General features: G+C 37.6%; 1 pseudogene; it reads left to right on the top strand.

Moving 5' to 3' along the window:
• The first annotated feature begins 492 nt into the window (after nt 1–492).
• On the top strand, nt 493–23,173 carry LOC149220640 (uncharacterized; annotated as a pseudogene).

Genomic DNA, 23,173 nt, shown 5'->3' with positions numbered 1-23,173 from the left:
CCTTCGTCATCCCCTCATCAACAGGGACAATCACAGTTAAGGATCAGGCGCAACAAGAAAAACCAGAAAAAACAAGGAGCAACTGCAACCCCATAGCCAAGAAAATTCTGAAGTTGGAAATCCAGGACTCAGGAGTAGCGGTTTACATAGAATACATGCAGATATCTGCAAATTCATGGGCATTTGGCCGACAGAGAAAGCCCTGAACTAGTGGATACAAAAAAAATGGAAACCTAGGGGGAAATCAAACTCTAGTTGGGGTCTAAAGAAATCTTCGATCTCTTAGAAGATAGAGACAAGGTTTTTGAAGGAGGTCCTTACTTCTTCAACTCAGCAGGCCTATACATAAGATTTTGGAAGGAAAACTCTACTCCGGAGAAGGAGGACTTCACTAGAGTATCGGTTTGGTTGTGTCTCTGTTCCTTGCCAACGGATTATTGGGCTCCCTCGGTCCTAAAAGGCATAGGAGACCAACTGGGGGAGTACATAAAAATGTCTAAAGGCACCAGAAATGGACACTACGTATCCTATGCCAAAATATGTGTGTATATAGATGTCTCTGGAGCCCTCCCAAAAGCAATAAAATTAATCTTTAGGGATGAAGTTTGGCTACAAAGTATAGATTATGAACACATCCCCTTCAGGTGCAGGAAGTGCCATGAACATGGCCATCTCTTTAGGGACTGTCCTCTAAACAAAACCCCTCAAAATGTTGAACATGAAAGCAAGAAAAAGGACAGTAAGGGCTTCACCAGAGTCAATACTAGGAACAAGAATAGCAGGAAAAATAATCTTAAGAAGGAACAACAAACAACGGTAAATCAGAACCAATTCAATGCCTTAGTCAATCTACAAGAACAGTCAGCTCTGAACTACCCGACAGGTGATGAAGCAGGAGAATATGAGCAGATCAAAGCAAACAGGGAACAAGAGGATAGAGAAGAAGATCATAGCAATAGGGAAAACGAGCACTCACAAGAGGATATTGAAATGGAACAAATAGTGATCGATGAAACCCCAGAGGAGAGTGCTATAGAAGAAGCATTGGAAGGGGTAGACCTGGCATCCATAGCAGAAGAATGGAAGATAAATGGAATAGAAGCAATCCCAGAACATCAACTTCAAAAAATAGAAGGAGCTTACCTCCTCCAAGAGGAACTAAATCATAGTGCAGTCCACTCCTCAGTGGAAAGAAACGCATCTAAAGGCATCATGGCAATCATTTCAACAGGAGGGTACGACCCAAAAGTACCAAGCCAAAAAAGAGGAAGAAAGACCACTACCCAGCTTCTCCAATAATTAGGCGCTAAGCTCATCAACGAAGGAAAGGTAAAATCCCTAGCCCTAACCCCCTCTCCTCACCAATGAATTGCATTTCTTGGAATATAAGAGGACTAAATGGTCCTAGAAAGAAAAGAATCTTGAAGAATAGAATCCTGACTAATAAACCTAATATCCTCATTATTCAAGAAACTAAACTTGAGTCTGCTCACTCTCCTCTCCTTCAAAAAATCTACTTCAAGCAATATAGCTACGTAGCCAACTCGGCCATAGGATCCGCGGGAGGAATCATGACCTTATGGAAAATCTTGAAGTTCGACCTCATCTCCTCTATGGAAACCCATCACTCCATAACATCGATCTTGAGAATTATAGGCTCTAATGACAACATCTGCATTACTAATATCTATGCCCCCCATAAGGTGAGTGATCGAATCAAGATGCTTCAATGTATCTCTAATTTTTTGGATTCCATTCACATGCCTTACAAAATCATTGCTAGGGACTTCAATATGATAACAAATCTGGGGGAAAAAGGGGGAGGAATCTGGAAACTATACAAGGACTCAGAAGCCTTTCTATCCACTATTGAAAGCCTCAATCTCATCGACATCCCTACAAGCAATGGTACTTTCACCTAGAATAACAGAAGAGGAGGTGAACGAAAAATAGCTTCCACGCTAGATCATTTCCTCCTCTCAGAGGAAGCCTACCTTACCTCTTGGGAAACGGAAGCTCGTATTCTTCCTCAAGATGGCTCCTATCAATGGCCAATATCACTTAAGTTTCATTTCTCTCCTGGTCCCAAAAACAAGCCTTTTAGATTCGAGGCCTTCTGGTTGGATCACCCGGATTTCCTGGAAAAAATGAGGCAATGGTGGAATAACTCAACAATTAGATCTAGAAACAAGATGTATACCTTTCAACAAAAACTAAAATACATCAAAGAGGAAACAAAAAAAATGGAACAGAGAAACATTTGGCAATATCATCAAAAAAAAACAATTGGAGCACAAAATGGCGCTCCTATAGCAACACATCATTGAAGAAGGTATCATAGACCATAAAAAATAAGAAGAGAAAAAATTACAACAAAGCTGGGAGGAAAGAGCCACTCAGGAAGAGAAGCTATGGTAGCAAAAATCCAGAATAAACTGGCTAAAATGTAGGGAAAGGAACACTGCCTTTTTCCACAAATCGATGATCCAGCATAGAAGGAATAACATAATTTTGGCTCTAAAGAACCAAGAGGGACACCTCATTCATTCATAAGAGGAAATGGAAGAAGAGCTAACTCAATACTTCAGCTCTCTCCTTAAGGAGCCAAGGAATGATCAGGCAGAGGACATAAAAAAAATTACCAATCACATTCCCAAGATCCTCACCGAGGATCATAACAAAATTCTTCTGAGAAAGGTTTCACTTTAGGAAGTGGAGGAAGTAGTCATGAGTATGCCCAATGGGAAAGCTCCTGGACCGGATGGGTTTACCATCGATTTCTACAAAGTCTGTTGGCCTATCTTAAAAAATGATGTCCATGCCCTAGTGGAAGAATCCAGAATCCAAAAGTCTGTCCTGAAAGTCGTCAATGCCACCTTTCTCACTCTTATTCCCAAGGGAAATTCATCTGACTCCCCGGAAAAGTTTCGTCCCATAGCCCTCTACAATGTCATTTACCAAATCATCTCCAAAGTCTTGGCGAATCATTTGAAAACTATATTGCCTCTTCTCATCTCACATCATCAATCAAGCTATGTGGAAGGTAGGCAAATAATGGATAGTATCATCCTCTCCCATGAACTAATCCACTCTCTCAATATGCAAAAGAAACCTGGTATGATGATCCAATTAGATATGTCCAAGGCCTTCAACAACATAAGTTAGTCCTACATGAGAGAAGTTCCAGCTGCTTACAGGTTCCACAAAGAGAGTAGCAAATGGATAATGGCGATGGTGTCTGGAGTGTTCTTCTTCATCCTCCTAAATGGCTCCCCCTCTCAGCCTTTCCACCCCTCAAGAGGCATCAGGCAGGGGGGCCCGATTTCTCCCTTTCTCTTTGTAATAATGGTTGAAGGGCTCAGCCACTCCATTATTGTTTCCTTATCTTCCAATGATCTATCCAGTCTCAAGCTATATGATTCTGCTCCTCCTTCCACGCACCAACTATTTGTGGATAACACCTACTCATGGGTTTCCCTACTGCTAAAGAAGCTTCCTCCTTCAAGACCATTATGTTTGACTTCTCTGCGGCCTCTGGCACCTCCATCAATCAAGAAAAATCTAAATTGTTCTTCTTCAACACTCCTCTGCCCATTCAAAGAAACATTGCTAGAATCCTTGATTTTCCCATAAGTACTCTCCCCTCCAAATATCTAGGGGTTCCCCTCACAGACAGGCCACTGGCCTGTTCCACTTGGGAAGCATTGATAAATAAACTAGAAAATAGGCTGGCAAACTGGACCTTCCAATCACTAAATCTGGCAAGCCATCTAGTTCTTGTAAAATCAGTATTACAGGCGATCTCACACTACTTATATTCGTCTTTGGCTGCCCCAAAAGCAATCTCCAACGCAATCAGGAATCTGCAAAGGAACTTCTTATGGAGAGGAGCAAAGAAAAAGCAGAAATGGGCTCTAGTAGCATGGGAAAAAATGTGTAGGCCAAAAAATATGGTGGCCTTGGACTCAGGGACACTGAGCTCCTAGGAAAGGCCTTGGGAGCAAAAACTTTGTGGAGATGGATAGCAAATCCCAATTCCCCCTGGGGAATTCTATGGAAGGAAAAATATGCTCCCACCCACTTGCAGGAGCAAATAATAAGGCTCAATGGAAGCATCAAAGGTTCGGTTATTTGGAATCAAGCGTGGGAGAACCAGGCCATCATCCAAAAAAATAGTTTTTGGGAGGTTGGGAATGGAGACAAAGCACTCTTCTGGGAAGATTCCTGGCAGCAAAGGCTAGAACTCGACAAGGATCAATATCAACTAATCAAGTCCGAGATGGAAAATAGGGGTAGGAGCAGGGTCTAACACTATTAGAAACCTAACACAAAGGGGACATGTGGAGAGAATGGATTGATCAGAAAGAGTGGATTCCCCTTATCAACCCTCAGGTTTGGTATGAGCTACCAAATGAACACCAAAAGAGACAAATCCTCCTCGACACCTCTGTGGACAAGATCCGTTGGGGACAAAACCCAGCAGGGAATTTCAATATAAAGGAAGCATACATATACATAGCTCAACATGATCAAATCCAACTAGACCCCAAATGGAAATCAATGTGGAACGAAAGGCACTAGCCAAAAATCTCCATCTTCCTCTGGCTTGTTTTTCACAGGATCCCTCTTCCTCTGGATCCCTCCTCCATCCTTAACAACATCTATAACCGGTGTTCATCCTTCTCCCCCTATCCTCATGTTAACAGGGTTGGAATCTAGTCCCGAGCATTGTTTGTTGGGCGCTCTGGAAGGAACGCAATGCTAGAATCTTTCGAGGAACTTCATCACAGGAGGAACTCACCCTTTATAAGTTCAAGAATTCTATTCGAGGGTTGGTGTCCTCCTCACTTCTTAAGGATTCCAATGGCACTCCCAACAACGAAAACTTGAGAATACTTACCATGTTGGATCTCCATCTAGCTCGTGCCCCTGAGGCCCCCCTATTTCCAAAAACAGAAGACAGAATGAAAATTGGTTGCCCCCGGAGCAAGGAACTATTAAGCTCAATTATGATGGTGCGACCAAAGGTAACCCGAGCTTGGCAGGATTTGGAGGTGTCTTCAGGAACGCTCAAGGGGAAATACTATGGATATACGAGGGAAACATTGGTTCATCAACCAATAATGCAGTAGAATTACATGCATTGGAACATAGAATCACCATCGTGAAAAGCCGCAAGCTAACCCCTTTGATCATTGAAGGGTATTCAACTCTAGCTACACAGGTCAGCAAGAAACTCCAACAAGGGATGGAAGCAGCCAAGGTTTCAGATAATTGGCACCTAAATAAAATCCTGCAGAGAATTAAAAATAACATTGAAAGAATGGAAGGGTTACATTTCCAGGCAATCAGAAGAGAAGGGAACAAGTTGGCAGACAGGTTGGCCAACGAGGGAACAACAGGGAGCCGACGGCTGAGATCCAAGTCATGGCACGATATGGAAGAAGGAAATCTACGTCAGCATTGTGAAGATATCAATGCCAAGAAAAAACATAAAAACGAACAATAACTATTCGAGAATCCCAAGTCACATAAATTATGGCTCAAGGTATTGGGAGGACTGTGGTTCTAATGTTTATTTTCCCATATCCATCCTCTTCTTGACATCCATGCTTGATAACCCACCCACGGTCCCTCTCACCGTCAAGGACGTCACTCGCTTTTCCAATCAGCATAGTGACATACCCTCTCCACCACCTATCTCCCATACCTCCCATGCACCATCTTCACTCCCCTCTCCTCAGCTCCTCGCCCCCCGAGGTCACCCGCCCCTATGAATATCACCCCTCACACTCTTCTTCCCGTCATTCCCTCTGTTCTTGTTCTCTGGTCTTTCCTTATTTCCCCTGCTCTCAATCTATTGTCTTCCCCCCCATCTGCCATGTCCCCTAAGCGCAGCTCCAGACCGGCTCCCAGTCAATGGTGTGGGAGAGGTAGAGCGATTTCTCGATGGAATTCCTTAGGTTCACCTCCCATCACCCACGTTGAGTCCTCTGCGAGAGGAGCTGCTCTAAATTATGTTGTGGCGATGAACCCTAAAACCCAAGAGAGAATTGTTAGCCTAGAGGCTCAAGTCAGAGCTCTTTGCAGAGGCGTTCCCTCAAAGGGAGTGGATGCCAACTTTGCTTGGATACTCGACCCCACTCTCACTAGAGCTATAGAAAATCTCTATGCTCACACCATTAATACCTAGCGGCAGATGAAGACCATTATGGGCATGGCTCTGCAGGAGCAGGTTGAATGCTCCAAGGTGGTTGAGAATAAAATTGACAACCTTACTAAAAAATTTGTGATTTTCATTGAAGTGGTTCACCACTGTCGCTTCATAACCGGAGAATCTCCTCAATACACAGTATTAAAGAAGAAGTCCACGGCCAAGGTTCATTCACCTGTTAACTGTTCTCCAAGTATCAGGAAAGAAATGGAGGGTGCCTCCTCCAACCACCCGTCTGCCACAGCGCCGCAGGAGGGGAGCACTCAGGAACACCTGATTAGTCTAGACGACAACCAAGTCACTCCAAATCCAGAATGACTGTTGCGAGCACCTTTTTGTTCAATATCCCCCGAGGATGCAAGGTCGCAGTAGAAAAGGTGGTTACGAAACCGACGTAGAGAATAAAGGCCCTCAGCACTGTCTGTCTAAGCGCAACTCAGTCCTCTGGTCTCTTTTTGGAGTCTATTGCAAATCGGGTTTTTGTTGGTTTTTCGTGTACTGATCTCTATAATTCTCAATGTAAACAGAACCCAATTTGTAAAGTCGCAATGTATCTTGGTCAAGTTGATGGTTATAACAAATAAAGTAGATGGCTCTTGTGCTGGAGACTGTCTCGCACAATCCTACCATTGTAAATACTTCCTTTTTACAGTAATATATCTTATCTTATTTACAAAAAAAAAAAAAAAAAGCATTTTTATAAACTAAATAATAAATTAGTATTATTATTATTATTATTTTCAAATATAAATTCAAATTTTAAAAATAAAATATATGTACTTTTATAAACTAATAATTATATTAAATGATTTTTTTATTGAATATTTTAGTTATTTTAAGAAATAAAATATATAATTCTTGATTTAGACTTATTTGGACGATTAATGTAGTTCAAATGTAAATGCAAGTAGAACATATTCTGGTTTTTTAAAGCTATGTTTGCCTTGCTCTTTAATTGGACAGATCACAACTTTATGAATCAGTAAAACTCAAATTGATGGAATCCTAAACCTTAACACTAGTTTGAATTTAGTATTTTTACTTTAATTTAGTTATATTTAAACTAAGCCGCAAAACTAGCTATTATGTAGCGCTTGTTAATTATCCAAATAAATATGGTTTATCATTAATTTGTAATACTTTTTAATCTATTTTTTTAATTCAACTATATTTTTTTGTCAAAAATCAAAATAATTAATCATAATATTTTGATATAAACGAGGTTGAATTGGTGAATTTTCCAATCACTAGCTAAGATGTTTTTGACATTTAAAACTAATTTTTCTCTTTATAAACTCAAATCGGGCTCTATTTTCAATATATTTTCGCTTTCCCTCTATCGAGGTGTGAGCTTGACAGCACTCCCACCATGGCAGTTTAATGCAAATGGCCTTGGGGTACAAACCCACCACCCTCCACATGTTTGAGGCGATAACTACAGTGGCTCCATGCATGCAAGTGGTAAATACTCCATAGGAGGTGGCAGCGGCATTGATTCTTGGGCTTGGCATCGTGTTAATAGCTCTGAGAGAGTAGTCGATAAGTGTTTTGTCCATGGTAAAGAAGTGAGAAAGGGTGACGTCGATCGCAGTGGAACGACGTGGATCCGGGCGAGGTGGTCGGCTAATCTTCTCCAGACGAGGGTAAACTGGTATGTGACCTGTCATCTCTTTCTCTCCTCCATGCAAAAGCTTATCTCGTTAAGGGATTTTGGACTGCATGGTGTCGATTTGTCAGGGGTTGTGATAAAGTGAGGTTCCATGAAGCTACGTGAGCATGTCTCCCTGTTGCAACAAGTCCTTTTTCCCCGCATGGTCTCTGTGTCTGTTCGATTCAAAATTCTCCTTTCTAGGATGGGGATATACAGGGTTTATGTTGCTACGGTTGGCCCCTAGGACTTTCCTCTTCTAGCTCGACTTGATAGTACTAGGGTTTGGGGATGGGTTTCCAACAGTGTCGCCTCTAGGTTTTGTTTTACTGTATTTTTCGGGGAAGGGTCGTGGTTTTTTCTTTGTCTGTCCTAGAGGCGTATTGTTTATGTTAAAGCCAATTCCCATGACCTTCACGTCTGTGGAAGTCTTTATGGGTCTAGAACTGTGGTTTTGCGATGGTCTGGGTATGGGGTCAGTACTTATGGTGTAAGCCTCACTATTTTCTTAAATCCTTCTTCTGACTGTAATGTAAACGGGCTCTAGGTTGTGGAAGTTGTTTCTTTGTTTGAGTCGGATGGCAAGGATGGCATGCATTGGAAGAGAAGGGAGGGAGTCCCTTGAATTTTGTACTGGAAATCATCATTTTGTGCTTCTCCCTTGGCAGGTGTGTGGGGCGAGAGGGTCTCCTAGAAGCAAAAAGATTCTAGGCTCGAGCTACCACCTGTGCAAGCAATTCCCCTACCCTTCTCTCCATTGCACACTGTAAGTTCGCGACAATGGCTCGGACAACAACTGCTAGAGGTCGTGGTAGGAAAAATAGGGTGACAGCGAAGGCAGTGTAGCCCAGATCCTCTAGGGGCAAAACTCAGGGTCGTAAACTAGTCGCCAGCATCATAAACGATGCGGCCACAACATACTGTGAAGGAACGAGCGAGGAAATCTGGTAATTAATTGAGGAATGGGAAGTTGTTTTGCACCAGCTAGTTGGTTCGATGGACATTGAGGTGGAGAATTGGTGGGTTATGGTGTCAGACATAGGGCACACCCATGGTTGTGTTACTCAGTTTAAGCAGACCGTGTACCTGTACTGGTCCATGAAGAGTATCTTGGGACATGGTCAGATCTCAGTGAGCATGGCAACAGCGATGCAGGACTTCCCTAACTATAAACAGGACTTCCAGAAGCTCCAATTTCATATGCAAAAATAATATGGCTGCCTTTGTCGAATTGAAGATCACCTCCCTTGCATTCTCTCACAGACAAAGCTTTCAGGTTCCAATGCTAAGGACCCAGCTCTGGTGGAGTTTGCGTCTACCGAGAGAGAAGAGTAGGCTGCTAGCTGGTTTCTAAGTTTTTTGTTTTATTATGTATGCGGGAAGCTTTTAATTTTCAGAGTTTTGCTTCTTATGTTTATAGGAAAATAGTATTTAGGCAAGGCAAAGACATACAAAATTATATGGCTTGGTTAGAAAGACTAATTATTTTTTGCTACTGGATGGCATATCACGATGTTAGATGGCCAACAAACTTGGTTTCCCTTGGGGCAAGTTGAGGCCACCTAACTATTCATATGTGGATGTAACTTGCTTTCATATTAATGAAAATGTAAGGATCTACCAAGCTTAAAAAAAATAAAACTAAAAATATTAATCGCTTTATATCACTAAAGATAAGTGAAACATTCACCTGAAACTTTTTCATCATTTGTTTATGCAATTTCATCTAGAAAATATTTCCAACATCTATAACTATGATTTTTTGAAAAAAAAAAATAGCTTTTAAAAATAAGTTGAATACGCTATTATAGTTGAATAAGCTATTTAAATCTTGATATTTTTAATATAATAAATTATTTAAGTGCAATTATAATTAATTATATTCATTTATGTTTATTTACAATCAAACATGTTTTATCATAATTTATTTTTATTTATTATATTTATTGATGACATATAGAAATCAACCAAATTTAATTAAACATAATTTTTGATATATTAAAAACTATAGTAATTTTTGATATATTAAAAGCTATAGTTGATTTGTAATAAGTTTTGGAGATTTTTCTACATATTTTCTTATCAAATTTACTTAAATTTGATAGAAATTTGTTGGAATCATTAATTTCACAATCTAAGTATATTACTGATTTTTCAAAGCATTGAATTAATTTATGTATTAAAACAAATTTTAAATAATAAAATAATACAATCTTATATAAGGAAAAAAGATTCTCTCAATTCTATCCAAAAATTTGAAAACATATAATAATTCAATAACTATTATGTCATAATATCATATTGTTATATAACAATCTATAATATCATAATGTTATATAACAATCTTTAATTCAAATTTGAAGGACCTATTTTGATTAAGTTTTGCATTTATTAATCCATTTTTTTAAGGAAAAAAACTCAAAATTTTATTGTTTTTATTGACTTTGTCACATATATAATAAAAATAGGAAGGGAGTTTTGTGAAAAAAAAAAATCCCGACAAAGTGTTGAATATAAATAATATATTTATAAATTAAAAATTTGAACTTACAATACATGCATACTTCCAACAACGGATTTCAGTTAATTTGGTACGAAGACTTACAAAACTATTTTATTTGGATGCCAATTTGAAATGTTTTAACTTTTTCTTGTGATAGGGTTGAATTGAAATGTCTTAACTTTTTCTTGTGATAGGGTTTTAATGTTTTAACTTTTTGTATTTTTTTTGTCCCTGTAGACATGCGTGAAGGTGAGGTGGAAAAAAAAAACTAATGGTTGAAGGTTGTGAAAAAGGTGGTAAAGTAAATATTTTTGCAGCCTCGAAGAGCTTGTCATCCAGGTTATAATAAGTCGAGAATCATTATAAATGTGGACATGGGTAATATTATGTTCTTTCAGATAGGCTTTAAATCCATTAGCTCCATTAAGTTAATGGTGAAGGCCCTAGGTCTATTTAAAAGTAAATAAAATGAGTTGTTGTGAAATAAATTATTGCTCTCACCCCCTAGGGGTTCCCTATGCTACTCAATTAAAGAAGTCTCACATATAATTAGTTTCTATGTGTTTCCAGTCGAGAAAGTTGTTACTAATACCTCTCTTGAGTTTAAAGGGCTTCCATTATGGCTGAGTTTTAAGTAACCATTGTTAATGGTAATGGCTCCTTATTTTAAAAATAACCTGATTGTGATCTAGCTAGACCCCCCATTTTATCATGAGAGGAAGTGCTTTAAGCAATTTTTAGTAATGAGAGGTAAACTAATTTGAAAGCCCTTCCTCTATGGTAGCTCCTTCCCAGATATATCTTATTCTTTTGGCGAGATAGACCTTATCACATACTTATTCATAAAAGGGAAGTGACAAAAGAGGTGGAAGATATATTCCAAATCTTGATGACATAGATAACATAGGTTAGGTCATTGGAATGTTCCTATTTGGAGGCTACCACAAGTGGGGACCTTTTTTTATAAGGAGACACATGAATAGGTTCACTTTCATTGGGCATTTTAATTTTCATAACCTTTTCCCTGCCGTAGATTGAGAGGGTATTTGCAAGGGCACTTTTCTAACATATATGTAATTAGTTTAATTCAAAGTGTTATCTTTAGAAAGATTGTGTTCCTAGATCAGTTGATCAGGCTGATCAATAAAGAAATAAAGGAATTAAGAAGGGAGCATGTATATATACCCCAAGCTTTGGCTAGGTTACATTTAATCCATAGCTCTAAGTTGAGTCCCAACATTACAGTTCATGTGGTAGATCCTTGTGTGAAACTCGGCTAAGAGAAAAGAATCCCTCCCTGTTAGAGTTGAAGGATGAGTTGATTAGAAAGGATGTGATTATTTTGGCTTCCTATCCAAGGATCATTTCGCATCACAACTTGAGATCCATCACCAGTTTTCCACCAAAGGTCGTGATCAATGAGGTAAGGATTGCATTATATATTTTCATATGATGGAGCCATTATGATGTGATTTTATTGGATCTTTAATCCATTCCATAATAGATGATAGATTGAGATATTTTGAGTGGTTGACTCATTCCCATAATCCTTCACCTTGAATGAGACACCAAAAGCTTTTGGTAACCAAAGCTTTGTGAAATTTAAAGATATTTTTAGTCCCCATCCACCATGGCATTTTGGAACAAGAAGCCATGCTTCACCAATTATAACTTCCAAAAGATATAAAGAATAGATTAAAAGCTAGTCATGATGCACTTGGCAAAGAGGAACAACAAATATTTTTAGATATAGCTTGCTTTTTCATAGGAAAAAACAAAAATAGTACCATAACAATATGGGATGGATCATGCTGGAAAGATTTGTTAGGATTTAAAAATTTGCAACGCAAATACCTGGTAAAAGTGGACGATATAGATGGTATACATATGCATGATCACTTACAGATTTGGGAAGAGAAATTGTAGAAAATGAATTAGTGCGTCGTCTTTGGCGTGCTAAGGCCGAGAACATTAATCATTGGTTGCTCCAACAATCATCTATAAGTTCTCAGTCGTTCAAACTTTTAAACTAGTTATATTTTTTTCCATAGAAATCTATATACAGTTTTCAACTTCTCCATCATTTTTCATCTTCAAAATAATTTAATTTAGCCATAGAAAGTTGTGTATGTTTTCTTAATTCCCCATCCAAATTGTACATGTCTCTATCTCCCTTCCTCACTCTCTCCCCCTCACTCCCTCACTATCTATATCCCTCTCTCATTCATCACTTTTCTTCTCTATCTCTCTATGCCTCCCCTTATCTCTCTCTATATATCTCTTCCCCCTCTAGCTCCATATTTGTATCTCTCTCTCTCTCTCCCTTCCACCTTGACCCACATACTCTCCCTCTCTCTTTCTATCCTTATCTCTCTCCTTCCCTCTCTCCTCACTCCCTAACTCCCTTACTCTCTTTCTCTATATCTCTCCATGATCATTGTCTTTGTGTCTATACACCCCTCTCTCTCTCTTATTCTCTCAATCCCCCTTTGTCTCCCTCTCCAACTACATTACTCTCTCTCTCTCTCTCTCCCCTCCCCCCCATATCTATTTATCTCTCTCTCTCTCTCCTCCCCCCCATATCTATCTCTCTCTCTCTCTCCCCCCCATATCTATCTATCTCTCTCTCTCCATCATTCTTCCTCCCTCTTCCTCTCACTCTCCATTCTCCATCTCTCCCCCTATCTCTCTCCCTCCTCCCCTCTATCACTCTATCTCTCCCCCCACCAATACTATATTTGTCTCCCTCCCTCCCTAAATACCACGCCCACTCTCCCTTCCACTTCCTCTCTTTCCTTATCCCTCCCTGAGTATCTCGATCCCTCCTTCACAACGAACCCCTTTCAAATTTGTATCGCTCTTTCTCCTACTCTCCCTTTCTCCCTCACACCACCTCCCCTCCCTCTCGCTCTCTCCCCTTCTCTCTCCACTCTCCCTCACTCTATCTCTCTCTTTTACCTTTTCTCCCATAACTCTCTCTCTCTCCACCACTCTCTCTATACATTTGTTATTCCCTCTCTATCTCTCTCTCTCTCTTCTCCCATCTCTCTCTCTCTCTCTCTCTCTCTCTCTCTCTCTCTCTCTCTCTCCCCCCCTTTGTCTCCTTCACTAACTCTATCTCTATCTTCCTCCCTCTCTCTCTCCCCTCCTATGTGTTTGTGTGTGCATATATTCCCCTCTATCTCCCACCTCCATCTTTGTCTCCATCTCCCTTCCTCTCTCCTTCTTTCTCTCCCTCGGTCTCTCTTTCTTCCAGATCACTCTCTCTTATTTTCTTCTTCCCTTTATCTTTCTATCTCTCTCTCTCTCCCTCTCAACCTTTCTCCAATGAGTCTTTTGTAGACTTGTTTAGCAGGCCAAACAAATCTAAAAAAAGTTCTATTGTTTGTATTGCCTTGGTGGTTGATTTTCCCTTGGTTGGAAATTGGACTATATGGCGAGCTAGAAACAGCCAAAAGATAAAATTGGGGTAATATGCTTTTCTACATATGGGAGATGGTTTTATTTTATCTGATTCTCTTTTGAATAGTCTCCATATATCCAGTCTTTACTACTTTGCTGATGCAAAATCTTAAACCCACAAGTTAGCAGCAAGGCGGGCTGGAAATCATTATCTAATCGAGCTTTGGAGGGGCTAAAAGCCAAAGAATGGGATCAATACACAAATTTAATCATTCAAAATTTTATAAGGTTGAAGGAAGAAATCAAGGATGGGATTTATTGGTCAAAGAACCCATCTACGGGTCACTTTACAACTAAATTGGGCTATTCAGTTTTTCTCAAAACCCAATTTTCAAGTGAACCACTTTGGTAGCAGAGCATAATATGGAAACTCAACACTCCTTTAAAAAGTAGGATCATATTACAACTTGTTTTCAATAATAAGCTTCTCACCTAGGACAATTGTTTGAAGCAGGGGTGGACAAGTCAAATCCTTGTACGCTTTGCAAAAATTTAGATGAAAACATTTCTCACTTGTGCCTCTATTATGCTTACACAATATAGGTGATTTGGCTAGTCCTCGAAAATCTCTGTCTACAAGCTCATTAAGTGGACTCGAGTTGGAAGATAGTTTGAATATTTGGTTGGGGGACAGATCAGTTATCTAGTTTGATACCTTTCCCTACATCCTCATATATGGGATCTGTTGGCCTTATATTCCAATCCTTCAATATTCCTCCAAAGACAATATCAAATCAATATAAAATTGTGTAAGGAATATATGGTTCCCTCTAAATGACAGAAAAATAGAATCCTTGTCATGTTCAAGATCAACTATGAGGTCCCTTTGGGACTTTTTTTTATGGAGCCTCGCAAGGGAATCCACCATGATATTGTGGTGTTGGAATCATCCTTCATATTTATCATTCTCATTACTTACAAATTTGGTATGCTCTTGGCTGAGGCACAAACAACAAAGTTGAATTTATAACTCTCTTATCAATAGCACCAGAAAATCACAAGTCTTTGGGGATTCACAATTGGTAATCATCTAAGCCCAAAATAAGATTTCAATTCACAACATTTGTCTCCATCTTTGGTCCTATATATTAAAGAGGCTATGCAATCATTTGATTGGTTATATTTCACACATGCTTAGGGAACTAAACATAATGGCCAACGAACTATCAAAATAAGCTCTGCTACTTCCCTCTGATACTCTTGACATCACATAACTAGTAAATGTAATGAAATAGAAAGCAATGACTTTTCACTTCTAGTTTTCGTATCACAAACTACAATCTGATTGATGATTTTTTATGTTGATTTAGGTAGTGTAAATTTTAATCTTATATAGAGATAAAAATACATTATTTTTAAATAGATTAAACCTTATTTCGAAGGAAATTTTCCTACTTTTAATCATGATATGAAATGAGCAATTTTTTTCCGACTTAATAGAAAAGAAATGAAGATTTGTCCTGGAAAAGGCCTAAAGATCAATTCAGTCCCACTCAAGATAGCATCATATAAAGGGTTTTTTTCCTTGAAAACAAATTATATAAATAATTAAGTAAAAAATCCAAATCTATTTAATGGAATGGAATTATGGAAAAAGTAAAAAAAAAGTTAAGATATCACAAAAAGTATCGAATAAGGTGGAAGGATCTTTAGGGCTTCGAGAAATGGGGAGAGGGAAATTAATTAGAAAATGTGTCCGCCTTAATGTAATGCATTTTGGTTATGGAAAGCTCCTATCCTCTTAATAGTTTGAGGATATGGTTGGCTCATGAGAAGAATAGTGCGTTTGAAGATGGCCTGCATGCTTTAACGGAGTGACATTTTGGTTTTGTAAACCTTTTTAATGCATTTGTCTGCCTTAATGTAATGACATTTTGGTTGTGGAAAGCTCTTATCCTCTTCATAGTTTGAGGATATGGTTGGCTCATGAGAATAGTGCGTTTGAAGATGGGCTGCATGCTTTAAAGCAACAAATATGGTGTCTAGGTTTTATTTTAATGGTATTTGTTATGAGAATCCATCTATTTGTTGTAATATAGATTATATATTTGTTTTAAACTTAAAGCTAATTTGGGGTGTTCTAAAATTTATGTTTGTGGGTGAATTTCTTTTCATGATTAAAGATTTTTTTTAATTTTAATTTGAGATATTTTTATGTTAGTTTAATATTTTAAATTTGCGTTTAATTATATATTTTTTAGTTTAAAATTCTTAATTTTAAAATTATAGTTTAATATTAAAGCAAAGGTGGTGTGATTTTTCACTTTAAAGAATAATACAAGTAGACTTATTTTTGGGGAGTGGGATATGCTTTTAATAATCAAATGGAAAGGCATAAGTAACTTGATTATCATAGAATATTCCATGATCATTTTTCAACATTTCATTACAAGATCTTATTCCAACGATCTCAAACACAAAACAATTCTCAAAAAAATCTATCCTCTAATAAAAAAGGTTTATAATCATTCAATGTTCCATGTTTTGAGATCCAACATAAGAAAGTCAACAAACTAGCCAAACAACACACAAATCCAGCTAATGAAATCTAATAGTAAATGGGATTATTCGTGAATCCCCTATCCCATAGTTTAATGTCTCTTTTTATTTTAGAACACTATCCTCCCTCAAATTTAGTAAGAAGAGAACATGCACCCCAAGCATGTAATAGCATAGTTCAAATGAATATTCTGTGCATGCTCCTCGAGTTCTTCACACATTACATTCTAAGTGAAAGGTTGGTTCAAAAGGTTGGATTTGTGAAAATATAACATCCCCTCGTGTCTACACAATTTGTTTGTACCATCACTCAAGGTGAATCCATCAACATGCTCCCATTCCAACTATTTTGCTATGGAATGACATGATTCTATTCTTTGTGCTTACCCTAATGATGGCAACTTGTTATGACTTTTACAACCTCCCCTCCCCAAAATTCTCAACACTTATGGTATGCTCCCATTCCAACTATTTTGCTATGGAATGACATGATTCTATTCTTTGTGCTTACCCTAATGATGGCAACTTGTTATGACTTTTACAAGCTCCCCTCCCCAAAATTCTCAACACTTATGGTATGCTCCCATTCCAACTATTTTGCTATGGAATGGCATGATTCTATTCTTTGTGCTTACCCTAATGATGGCAACTTGTTATGTCTTTTACAAACTCCCCTCCCCCAAATTCTAAACACTTATAGTATAGTCTAGGTTCACTCTCTAAGAACCCTTAGCACTATATGTGCTTGCATTTGGGTGACTTGAATTCTTTGGTCTCCAAGGTCCCTAACCTATTTTGGGAGGAGCTATTTTGGGAGGAAAAATATTAGATGCTAGTCTAAAGAACATGTTCAACTAAATAATCTTACTAAAAGAACATGTTCAACACAATAACAAAAACATGTTCAACACAATAATGCCAAGTGGGGTATGTTCAACTAATCAAATTATCATATGTATTTTTTTTTAAAATTGACCCAAATCAATATTTTAATACAATAAAAATAATATTTTTTATATTCTTAACCATTTTAATATAATATAAATTCATGTTTTCGATTAGAAAAATATATAATTCAATATTACAAATTTAAGATTTTTTAACTTCCATTAAGATTTTGAATATAAAACCTACAAAGTAAAACATTATATTTTCACATCTATTTATTTATTTTAGTCTATTTTAATATAAATCTTATGGTCACTTAATAACCACGGCTCATATCATAAGCATTTAAATAAATCTTGCTCAGGTATGCTTGTAATATCTGTTAAATAACCATTTTAACAGAAATGAAAAACTATGAAAATAGAATTTCAATAAATTATAATCCCACATAACATACATTAAATTTCAATATATTTAGGTCGATAGGCTTTCCTATTGAAACAGAGTTTCGTCGTTACTTTTTTTCTCATGCTGACACGTGGCATCGGGAACAGAGTGGGCATAACTGCAGAGTTCTGCAATCTCACGCCGACACGTGGCATCGGGAACAGAGCGGGGATAACCGTAGAGTTCTGCAAGCGAGCTGCGTCGTGTATTCATGGATATTGATGAAGATGGTTCTGCTACTAATGGATATTGATGAAGACGGTTCTGCTGCTAAATTCGTGCCGTTTTCTTCGGAAGCTTATTCATGTAAGAGTTGTAATTCTAAAGCATGGTTTTTAACATTTCAGGTTGGTAAATGCGTGGAAATTGGTTTGCCAATGCTCATTATATTTGTTGGATTTGCACAGGTATTAATGATGTTTTTCAGTAAATTACTTAATTAAGCAGCTTTGGATGCATTACGATTTATGGTCATTGCTTGACTGGTTTTGATCCTCCCGTGTGATGCAGTATTTGAAGCATATCCAGGCACGAGATCTACCTGTTTTTGAGCGCTTTCCGGTGCTTATTTGCATTACTCTTGTGTGTGTTAGAAATCTGCTATTGGAAACAGCAAATGCTTTTAACGTTAAAGCAGTTTCTAATCTTAATGTGACCCGATCTACTCTTAAAGCATTTAGATCTTATCTTAAAGCAGTTTCTAATCTAAAGCATTAGATCTTAAGCGTTGAATGGGTATATGATGGACGTACCAGATTAGAGTTAAATAATATATAAAGGATTGGGTCCTCTCTCTCCCACACAAGAGTTGTATTCTTCTCCATCAAGAAACACATAAAGGAAGTGAGGGCAAGAGGAGAGAAACCGAATTCTGAGAAGAAGACAGAAGACAGAAGACAGAAGATGGCAGCCATTACATCTTCCGCTGTTAGTCAAGGTATGTCATCTTAAACAACATATTAAGTTCTGAATGTGAAATATTTGGTATTGATGATCTTTGGGCTGTTAGTAGCTATATTTTACATTTGGTATCAGAGCTACAATCAATAACTGAATATTTCCTATGATTGCAATTGATCTGTTCTGTGCTTTACTCATGTGATTGAGCCTTCGGGAAACTGTGGGGTTTCATGAAATGATCACGCATTCATGAGTCCTTTGACTATGCGCCTATTGACCCCTGTTTGCATCCTTTCGTTGTTAACCAAGTCCTGTGCATGCTTCACAAAAGGGGTTAAGAGCTTACCTCTAGGTTTTCGAATGAACCCATTTCACTTCTCGAAGATATTAGGCCGCTATTTAGTGGCTGTAACGTGTTGAATTTTTCTTTTGACCAAGAGACTTACGACTGGCACTTATACAAAACAAGGTCATCGCTATAATTATTATAAGAACAATAGGGGCACGTATTAAAATACGACTCCAAATCCCACAAAATTATGAATCCCGATGGCTAGCCGTTTCTGTGGTTCACTTCGCTGTATAGCCTGTCCGGTTCCATTAAAGCTGCATGCACATAAAACCCCATACTCCATTTCCTTCATTATTGTTTGGTGAATGCTCGAAAGCCACAATGACTGATCAGTATATGCTTGTTTCGAAAGTTATGTCATAAGCTTCTAGGATCTTCCCTCCTAAATAAAATAATTTTGGGTTTCTTTACATGTTACTCTTCACGCATGTCATGGATGTTATTCTTGGTTTATGATTAATATTATTGTGATGGCTTTGAAACAAACCGTGTCGATTCCAATTTTAAAATGTAACGCCCATTTGAAATTGAATCGCTGAATCTTTGCGTGGACAAAGGGCGAAAATCCCAAATACGAAACGTCTGAATCGTATACGATGCCTATACGGTAAAGCTTCAAAATTGACACTCGCTTGCACGCTTTTTAGAAGCTTTCCAATATGGGATTAGACCTGAGATATGGGATTGGTCAGAAACATTTTGATAAAGGGGATCACAGGGCAACTGTGTACGTCGTATGACTGGGAGGCGTGGCCTGTTCATTACTAAAATTTTCTCGCTTGCAAAAGTTGAGTAGAACTCCTGTAGGAAAGTTATTGTTTCGATTGACGTTTGAAATTTGGGCATAAAAGTAATTGCTCTATGACTGATTGTTTTGCATAAGGTATGTGTTATAAATTATTTATGCACATGAGATTTATGATTTTGTTAATCACCAAAGTGGTCAAAATCAGAATGTTGTTTTGCATAAGGTATGTGTTATAAATTATTTATGCACATGAGATTTATGATTTTGTTAATCACCAAAGTGGTCAAAATCAGAATAATCATTTAATGCATAAGTGACATAATGATTATTGATAGAAATTGCCAGTTATAATAATACCAATTAAAAACTGGCGTCACTAATGATAGAACCTGAGAACTTACCCAAAGGAAAGTCTTGTTCTATAACTAGTTGACATGATGAGGTTTGATAGATATTTTGATTAAATAAATATTGATCATCCAAAGATGTCAGTTCTATTTAATTGAATATATTTATTACCTACTTATGTTTTGGTATTTAATTATGTTAAGTATAAGATAGTATGTACCCAAAGGAGTGCTATATTATACTATTATGTCTACATCTGAATCGCGTTAGTTATGAGCTTATAGTTATTTCATTTTTTGATTTGCAGGTTATCTATCTTTCGTATGTTTTGAATCAAATTTAGTTGAAGTTCTTATTAATACATGGTGGCTTGATACTGGTGCTACAACTCATGTTTCCAACATGAGTTGTAGCACGTAGTAGTACGTATTTTATGTAATTTTAAACAAGAAAGAGTCTTATAAAGATATTATGTTTAATCATTATGATATAAGACATTATGTGGACCATTATGCTGTTTTATATAAATTATGAGTATGAATTGATAGATTGCTGGTATTGTAGTATATGGAAGGGAATGCATTGAATTAATAGTGCACAACCGCCATAACTCTCAGCAATTTATCATAGTATGATGTTCAACACTTAATATTATGAATAGTCGGGTCAAGTGGGAGAATGTTAGAAATCTGCTATTGGAAACAGCAAATGCTTTTAACGTTAAAGCAGTTTCTAATCTTAATGTGACCCGATCTAATCTTAAAGCATTTAGATCTTATCTTAAAGCAGTTTCTAATCTAAAGCATTAGATCTTAAGCGTTGAATTGGTATATGATGGACGTACCAGATTAGAGTTAAATAATATATAAAGGATTGGGTCCTCTCTCTCCCACACAAGAGTTGTATTCTTCTCCATCAAGAAACACATAAAGGAAGTGAGGACAAGAGGAGAGAAACCGAATTCTGAGAAGAAGACAGAAGACAGAAGATGGCAGTCATTACATCTTCCGCTGTTAGTCAAGGTATGTCATCTTAAACAACATATTAAGTTCTGAATGTGAAATATTTGGTATTGATGATCTTTGGGCTGTTAGTAGCTATATTTTACAGTGTGGGCTTATGCTCATCTGCTTACTGCAAGTGGAGCTTACAAGCATGTGCCCGAGAGGACAAAATCAACTGCCGCACTGATAGAGCTCACCTTATATCATCTACTCCTTGGTATGTGGTTTTATGACCAATGTAAATGAAAAAGGAGTCCCTGCAAGTTACTGATTGCTAAAAGAATAGTTGATTCATTGATAACTATGATTTGATTAATTTGTTGAATATAATTGAATGCAATGATTTGAATCATCATTTAAAAATGGATGTGGTATATCCGGAAGATTCTATAAACATTGAACGCAATAATTTGGATCATTGTTTACATACAGATATATCGGATGAAGTTTTCCATGTAATAAGATCATGTTTCAAAATTTTCTATGCAGGATAAAGTTACCCTATCCTCTGCAATGGGGTGCCCCGACTTTTGATGCTGGCCATACGTTTGGAATGATGTCTGCAGTTCTTGTTTCTCTTATTGAGGTTATATACTGCTGCCACATTTTTACCTTGTGTTTTCAAATAAGTGATCGATGTTATGGGATTTGGCATTTGAAGTTGTTAGATCTTTAAATATTATGAGGCAGACATGGTTCTTCCAGTAAATGCAGTTGTAATTTGACAATAACTTATCATGAAAATTTAACAATGAACTGCAGTCAACTGGAGCATATAAGGCAGCTTCACGACTTGCGAGTGCCACACCTCCTCCTGCATATGTTCTTAGCCGGGGTATTGGATGGCAGGTGAACTGGCTGGGCTGATTGGATTAGATTGAATTTCATTTTATTTGAATTGACATAATTCACGTAGATGCGTTTATTTGGAAAACTGGATGGAACTTACTAGCGTTGTTATGCTCCAGGGTATTGGCATACTATTAGATGGCCTTTTTGGGACAGGAACCGGCTCCACTGTTTCAATGTGAGTATTCTCTGCTCATTGCAGTTTTTATGAAAATATTACTATTAAGAGTACTGCATTTTTAGAAATTCTGTTTTAACTTTTAATTCAGGCGATGTTGTTATTTCAGAGAGAATGTTGGGCTTCTTGGTATTACTAGAGTAGGCAGCAGGCGTGTTGTGCAAATATCAGCTGGCTTTATGATCTTCTTTTCAATATTAGGTTGGAGACTTCTCTTTTCTTGTGATATATATACTTAGTTGTTTGAGAGAAATGTTTAGAATCTTTTCAGAGTCTTTGATATTAATGTATTCCTGTATTTACTTACATTTAGGGAAATTTGGAGCTCTTTTTGCATCAATACCATTTCCCATATTTGCTGCATTATACTGTGTGCTCTTCGCGCTGGTTGGTAAGTGATTTCAATCAATCTGAATGAAATAAAACATATTTGGAATTTTAGGCCTGTGGGTTTCCGAGTGTTTCTATTTACTGCCATTTTTCCCAGGGGCTGTTGGTGTTTCATTTATCCAATTCACTAACATGAACTCAATGAGAAACCTGTTCATCTTGGGAGTTTCCTTATTTCTGGGCCTGTCTATCCCACAATACTTCAATGAGTTTTATGCTACTTCCAGAGTGGGCCCTGTCCATACAAATGCAGGATGGGTAAGTTCAAAAGGAATTCTGAAGCATGCATTGTTTTGATTTTCAATGTAGGATGTAATAACTTGATACAAGGTTTTGTGCCTAATTTAATGTGTCATCTGTTGCAGTTTAATGACTTCCTAAACACCATATTCTCGTCACCGCCGACGGTTGCACTAATTATTGCATTATTTCTAGATAACACTCTAGAAGTTGAGAATATTCTCGTCACCGCCGACGGTTGCACTAATTATTGCATTATTTCTAGATAACACTCTAGAAGTTGAGAATTCCAAGAAGGATAGAGGGATAACATGGTGGGTAAAATTTAGAACATTCAGAGGGGACAGTCGGAATGAGGAGTTCTACACTCTACCATTCAATCTCAATAAGTTTTCCCCCCCGACATGATTTTGAGGATCTGTTGTAAGATTGGATAATGCCCACCAGCAAATTGTCAACTGAATGTATCATTATGATATTTCCAATTGGTTCATGAATTGGGA

Source organism: Pinus tabuliformis, chromosome Q, assembly GCF_031772625.1.
Source record: "Pinus tabuliformis cultivar Carrire ecotype Pingquan chromosome Q, CPIR1, whole genome shotgun sequence".
Lineage (NCBI taxonomy): Eukaryota > Viridiplantae > Streptophyta > Pinopsida > Pinales > Pinaceae > Pinus > Pinus tabuliformis.
Note: the sequence above shows the minus strand (reverse complement) of the source record. Positions and strands in the feature narration are given on the sequence as shown.